This window comes from Astatotilapia calliptera, chromosome 17 (genome assembly GCF_964374335.1).
Source record: "Astatotilapia calliptera chromosome 17, fAstCal68.1, whole genome shotgun sequence".
NCBI classification, from domain to species: domain Eukaryota; kingdom Metazoa; phylum Chordata; class Actinopteri; order Cichliformes; family Cichlidae; genus Astatotilapia; species Astatotilapia calliptera.
The window spans coordinates 6980978-6988039 of NC_137438.1; positions in this window are offsets into that span (position 1 = coordinate 6980978).

The window sequence follows — 7062 nt, forward strand, 5'->3', positions numbered from 1 at the left end:
CCCTGAGGCTCAGGGGAAATGCAATAAGCAAGCGGTGGCTTTACAAAGCAAGCTGATCACATACATTGTGCCTTACTGTTTAACACAGCTGTCTAAAGTGTCACTCATATTGCAGATTCCTGAAAATCTAATCTGCAGCCGAGCAAATTCCTCACAAACAGGGGAGTCTATGAGTTATTCCTCTGTTACGCAGATGGATGGATGTGTGTGTCAGGGGGATTGGGGGGTCAACACAAAGACATGGCGACTCCCCATGAAGATTTTATTTTGGTGTGATCGGCAGGAGGAAATGACCTGTGGTGTGAAACTCTTAAGAGGGATTGGTATCATATCTTAAGATCGTGCTTGACTTTAGAGTAAACCCCTGATTAGGTCTCGTCCTACAGTGACCCAAGGGACGAGGAAACCTTTCAGATTTGGCACTCACTCCAACATTAGGATGTGAGAACAGAAAGCTGGATCATGATTGCAAGATGAGCTGTTAAAACAATTTTCATTAAATTCTTGAACCATTTCCTCAAAAGAAAATTAAAGCGAGACTAAATAAACTAGAAGATTGTCTCATGTTCATTGGATGTGATATAGTTTGGCAAAACCGTAAAAGTTAGTAAAATGCTCAACCTGTCCAATTACAAGACGGCCATGTGATCACAGTACTGGGTGGGTGTCGTAAGCAATCTTAAGTCTCTCGCTCGCCATTCTTTTTTTTCCTTCTAACTTCACTTTCCCAGGATGTCCTCCAACCAAAATCAGGCCATGACGAATGACACTGGGAGCGTTCATGGGAATTACATTTAGCAAAGAGGGAAAGACACAGGTGAACCTCTAATATCCACAGTCTGTGTAGCTGTCTGGACATTAATAATGAAAAGTGATGTGTCTGGTGCTTTTCATTCGTAAGTGTGTAAATTTATATGGATGAATCTGTAGTTTACACATGTACGGCTTGTGTGTTAGACATTCTAAATCTTAGGTGTCATACTCCCTCCCTGTCTTAACGCCAGGTGCAGGGGTGCTAGATTTATACCCAGTAGCCCTTGCCCACCCTTGTGGAATGCCATGCATCTTCAAACAGGTACTTCACTTTGAAATCTCATCTCAGCGCGATATCTCAAGGCGGCTAAATATACCCGGCTCCCGCAGCCGTCAGAGCGTAAATACCGCCTGCGCTGCATCAGACCGTATTCAGAGTCACAAGTCTGTCCATTGCAACTGTCCACTTGTCTCCGCCCTTCTCCTCCTTAAACCCTCAACCCCTAATCTATCCTGTTCACAGGAGCTCCTGGAGAAGTGCTGAAGCACTGCATGTCTAACACATCTCTTCTGGGCTGAAGCCAAAGAGATGTCACGGTGCTGTGATTAATCAGCACCAAACAGGGCAGAAGTTTTAAGAGCACTCCACCCCGTGAACATGACCTAACTATATACTAGGTCAAATGTTTGTCACCGTTATTTAATTCTCCCAGTTTGGAATGTTTTTCTTTCATACATAAGAAATTGTATGAAATATTCCAAACTATCTTCCGCTATAATGCATATTCCAGTATAATACTGTTCAAATTACAGAAACTGGTTACCGTGTGGGGTAGAGAGCTTTAGTAATTATGAATACTGATATTTTTTGTATTGGTGAGGCTCTAAAGTGGTTTTAAAAAAGGTTCGTTCTCTATTTTAGTTAGATGTCGCAAATTCGGCAGAAATAGATCGGAAATTGTCAGTGATTAATTATTAAAAACAACATAAACAGCCAGCTTTCACTCAGTGCAAAGAGTGAAAGCATACCTACCAACAGTGCTATTTTCTATATCATTTAAAACTGACTTACAGTAATGAATTAAAGAGAACATCTTTTATGCATGCAAAACAAAAGAAAAAAGTCGTGATATTATTAATATGTAATTTTGCACACATTTTGACTTATTTCAGTGCCAGAAAGTTAATCTTATAAACACTGGGTTATCGATTATTACATGGACCTAAGTAATTATTTGTCAGTCTATTATAAATCCCACTTCCACTTTAAACATGATGGATGGATGGATGGATGGATGGATCTAACAAAAGGACAATAGAAATCACAGTAAATGCAAATATTGCAAATCTTAGGTATGGGTCTTTTAGCAACTATGACATCCGAAGATACTGTAGAGAGGCAAATTTAGCGCTCTCTGTCAGCAGGAGTCCTCTGCTTTGAATCAATCAAATGTAAATCCTTTTGACATAACTCCTTGAAGTGACACCTTTTTAGCACCATAAATTTTCTTTGCGACAAAGTCAGTAGGGAACTTTTGGGGAAAAAAATCTGCTTGCATAAATCTACTACATAAATTCAAACATTTGAAAATAACAAAGCTTGGTGAGGAGCTCACACATTTCTTCTTTTCAAATCTTTAAACTATTAACAAATAAAGTAGAACTTGAGTGAGTGGCACAAAAGATCTACGTAGAAATACTCTCTGTGCTTCTCTGCACCTCCATGGTGTTCATGATGGAGGCAAAGTAACACTATGTACACATGATATTGCAGCAAGCTGCAGTGGCTTTGTATCAGACTGTGCCTGTCTTCCAACAGGGAAGGGTTTCTGTGGCAGAGGCCCAAAGCAAAGCTTCTCACCTAGTGTTGGCTAACCTTGCCCGCCTGTGACAACAAGAAGGGCACTGGAGTTAACATTTAGATAACGGATGTGTGTGCCGCTTTCCATTTCCATTCCTGGTGACAGGGCATCTTAGGAGTACACCAGTTGTGTTTGTGTGTGAGCGGCTGCTCGGGGTGGGAGGAGCGGGGGCGCTCCTGTGTTTCCTGCATCTCAGGGGTGATGTGGGGGAACGCCGAAATTCCTCATTCTGCTCTCCTTTGAGGCATGGCCAGCCCTCTGTCAGCTTTTACTAACCAGATGCATCCGAAACAGGCACCGAGGCTGAAGGGAGGGGATATTGCCTGCTGTGTAGCTGTCGACTTGTTTCTTATTGCATGCTTGTGTCGAGCAGGGTGGCAAGTGTGTTGTGTGTACGAGTGGAATGGGGTGGAGTGGAGTTTAGGAGGTTGTCAGGCTGTCTGTGCGTGTGAAATGTGTGTGGCAGGACATGCTATGAATTTAGGGGAGTGCATAACACACACGCGCGCACACACACACACACACACTCCATCTGTCTTAGCTCTACCAGATTTTTGGATTGTAGCTAGCATCTGTCTCTGCTACAGTGTAGCCTTAAAGTTTTGTTCTGTTAGTATTCTCCAACTCCTCTGCTTGATGACATACAGTAGAGTGAATGTGTGTGACTAAGAGTGATGAATCCTGAGAAAAATGGAAAGAAAGCAAAATGAGGGTGTTTTTTTTTAACCTTTTGGGCTTTTTTTCTTCATTTTTTGTGGGCGAATAGGTCAGTCCACCCCCCACCCCTGTTGCGTGTATGTGTGCGACTCTCCATCCTCCATCCTGTAGATTTGTGTCTTTGTGTGATACTTTGCAATCTCATCTCCATCTAAAACTCCTGCAGGCCCCGTGCACCATTATCACGCAGTTGCAATAAAACCCACAGTAATTAAAGGGGATCTGGCGGTAATTGCCTCAGTGAATCAACTTAATCAGCACCTGTGCTCACAGTCAACCTAATGGTGCAATCTAACCTTTTAATACCCCAGAAATTAGAATTGTAAAAAATTATACACATGATAATCATTCTGTATTTTGAAACTCTTGAGTGGACAATGAGTGGACCATTGTCCAAGGCAAATATTAAAGCTGCAGTCTGCTGAGTGGGCATTTGTGGGTGTGAGTGAGAGTGAGAGAGCGAGAAAGAGAGGAAAGAGTCAGATGCAATAAGTTCAGGGTGGTGACATCACTCAGTGAGTTTCCTAATGTCTTTAGTACCTTTAATACACCTTGGTGAAATTCATTGTGTTTTGCTGCATCTGACTTACAGGCTAATAAAAGGACAAATAAAGTAAAACAGCTGACAACAATGTACACAAGAAGAAAAAGGTAAGACTATATAATACGGCCACTTAGAGTGTAATTTCCTTCTAATTAAATTGAATTTTAGTGTATTTTATTTGAAATTACCATGGAATTATATTTACTTACAAATACCTCAAAGTAGTTTCATTAGAAGAAGGAGGTAAAAAGTTTATACAGGAAACAAACTAACAAACAAAAAATTACTGTTAGTAAATTTAAGTAGTGCTTTTTTTAATTTCAAAAGTTGCATTGCTAATTTTAAATCGTGTGTAATTACCTAGTAATTTGTGGCAAAAGAAACGTATTTTCCTGTCCAACCTTGTATGTACGCTGTAATTTTCGCGGCCATATTATGAAGTGACTTTACCTTGCCTTTTTTACATTTTTATTTTCTTTCACATTGTTATTTAATATTCATTACGTTGATGTGCACGATGGATTTTCTATTATTCAAGCCAACATTTTTTTTTAGTACAATGTGTGTCTCATTCCTAGTAAAATACCCAGAAGTCTGGCAACTTTAAGCTACTCCATAACAGCCTGTGCCCCAGGAAGTATACTGGACTAAAGGTGCAAGATGGGAAATTATTGTTAGCTTTTCCACTACATTACTTTCACTACATGAAATTATGAAGTATTTAAAATGACTTATGCACTACTTAAAGGTACTTGCATTTACTTACTTACAATTATTTCTTTGTTTCCTTTAAAAATCTGACTTATACCAACTTATTCTAGTGCACTGACCTTTACGCATTTGTATGTAAATATTATTACATTCTAATGTCATACAAAATACATTGCAAATCCATTTAATTACTGGGGAAGTATGCCCTTAGTCACAGGCTGTGTAATAAAGTGTTAACAAAACGAACGAGCAGGTGATGCAACCTGATATTACTGCAAAGTATACGTGCAGAAATTGCATTACCAGCAGGGGGAGACAATATGTTTAAAGCCACAAAGTAGTAAGCAAAAAAGCGTTTGAAGTACATTCCTTAATCGTCAAAACGATTAAGCTAGGCAGCTAATATGTATATACATGCAAACGAGTTAATAATGTCTGTTTAAACACTTTCCCGTGATTACTTTTATGTTGGTTTGAAATAAAATTCCTCCCTCTGCTGTTACTGCAACTTACTGCCACTTCTGCATGCGCGTGAAATAGACACGGTGAACCAGCACCTGTTGCTCTCTCACCCACATTTGTTTCTGACTGTTTAAATGAAATTAAAGTTTGGTTTATTCATAATTGTCTTCAACGTACTGGTAATAAAATTGAGCTCATTCTTACTGGCATCAAATCTACAGTTTCTCATTATCTACTGATAACTCTGCTAAACCTTTCTCTCAGGTTAAGATTCTGGGCAAAATCCTCAGGAGTACTCTGTCCTTTACGGAACATACATCCAATCGGCCTACCTTCATCTTTGCAATATTAAGCACCTTTGTTCTTAACTTACCTTCATATTACCACCATACTTGTCAATGTTCTTGTCACAACTCACCTGATTAAGCTAATTCTCTTCACAAATTTCTCCATGAACTTCAGTTGGTTCAGAAGCTGCCCAGATCATATCCAGAACCAGATGAACAAATAACACCTGTTCTTAAAAAGCTCCATTGGCTTCCAGTTCACCCAAGCGTTGCCTTCAAGATCCTCCTTCTCACCTTCAAAGGCCTTGGCAACCTTGTTCCGCCAATATGAATCTGATCTTGCAGCCTTTACCTGCTCTGTCCCAAAACTCTGGATGCACTTCCAGCAGATCTCTCATCTCAAGACCGATCTGTTCGGGCTTGCATATCCTTCATGTAACAAGGTTTTAGTCTGTTGTTACCTTGATCAGTTTTTATAGTTCTGTGATTTGTCTATGTTTATATATTGCTGTGCTGATGTAAGGTAACCCTGAGGGTTTTGAGAGGTGGCTATAAATAAAAATAATTATTATTTTAATTTCACTTTAAGTGTTGTGCATGTTAGCTTACTGAAAAGGCTTAGCAGGACAAAGAACTGAGCTAATATCAATTAAACCTGTGCTTTACTCACTGCGATGTGTCTAATTATTTCATTACAAAGGTCTACGGTCAAACCCTTCAGTGTCTTACAAAAACAGCTCAAAAAAGTTAATGTGTTCACAGCAGCCACTGAATCATTTTCAGTGGCTGCTGTGGCTTGCAATCAGCAGCAAAGCAAAATTTCACAGGACAAATTTTACAGTGTACTATCAATAAAAGTGACACAATGATGTAGAGAAAGAACAAATAGATGGTGACCAGAATTTTTTTTTCCAAGTTGCAGAAACGGGCTTCTCTTGGACATTTTCTGGTAAACATCACTAATAAATGGTCCAGAAAGCACAGTACAGCCACCATGCATCTGTAATTAATAAAATTACAGATGCATTGTGGAACTTTTTGAAATATGACTGAGCAGATGAAAGCAGATAAATGTAAAAGTTATTCTATGCACCACAGTCTTAAAAATAAAAAAAAATCCTGACCTAAATATAGTCTCGAGCATATGATGTGTGCAGAGCAGGTGTGCATAAAGCCACGAGAGAGTCAGCGATTTAAAAAGAATACACACACACAGATCGTCTCTTTTTAAGTGTTTAGAAGTTTATGTGAGCTTTTGTTCCACAACCTCATAGACTCGAAAACACACAACACATACTATTAAACAATAAAACCACAAGGAACAACACAGATAATGATACGGCTAAAATCATGAATAAATTAGCACACTCATTACTCTCACACCGCTGGCCCCACAGCCTCATTGAAATATAGGTCTTTTCAACACATATACCTAATATACTAAAAAAGAACATTTAAAATGATTCAGTGGCTGGTGTGAACACATTAATTTTCAGTACTAAAAATATAGTTTTAAGCAGGTCTTGGGCCCTACTTCTTTCTTGTGTGGAATGCATAATGGATTCCTATGTAATCCATTATAGCTGCTGAGGGAGTGGGAGATAAAGAGTCTTCAGCAGCAGCCACCCGGGGTTGTTCTTCTTTAAATGAAGTTTTAATAAAGAACGACTGAGAGGCTGTACAAGGTCAATTATCAGACTTTGCCGATTCTCTGATGCTGTCCTCC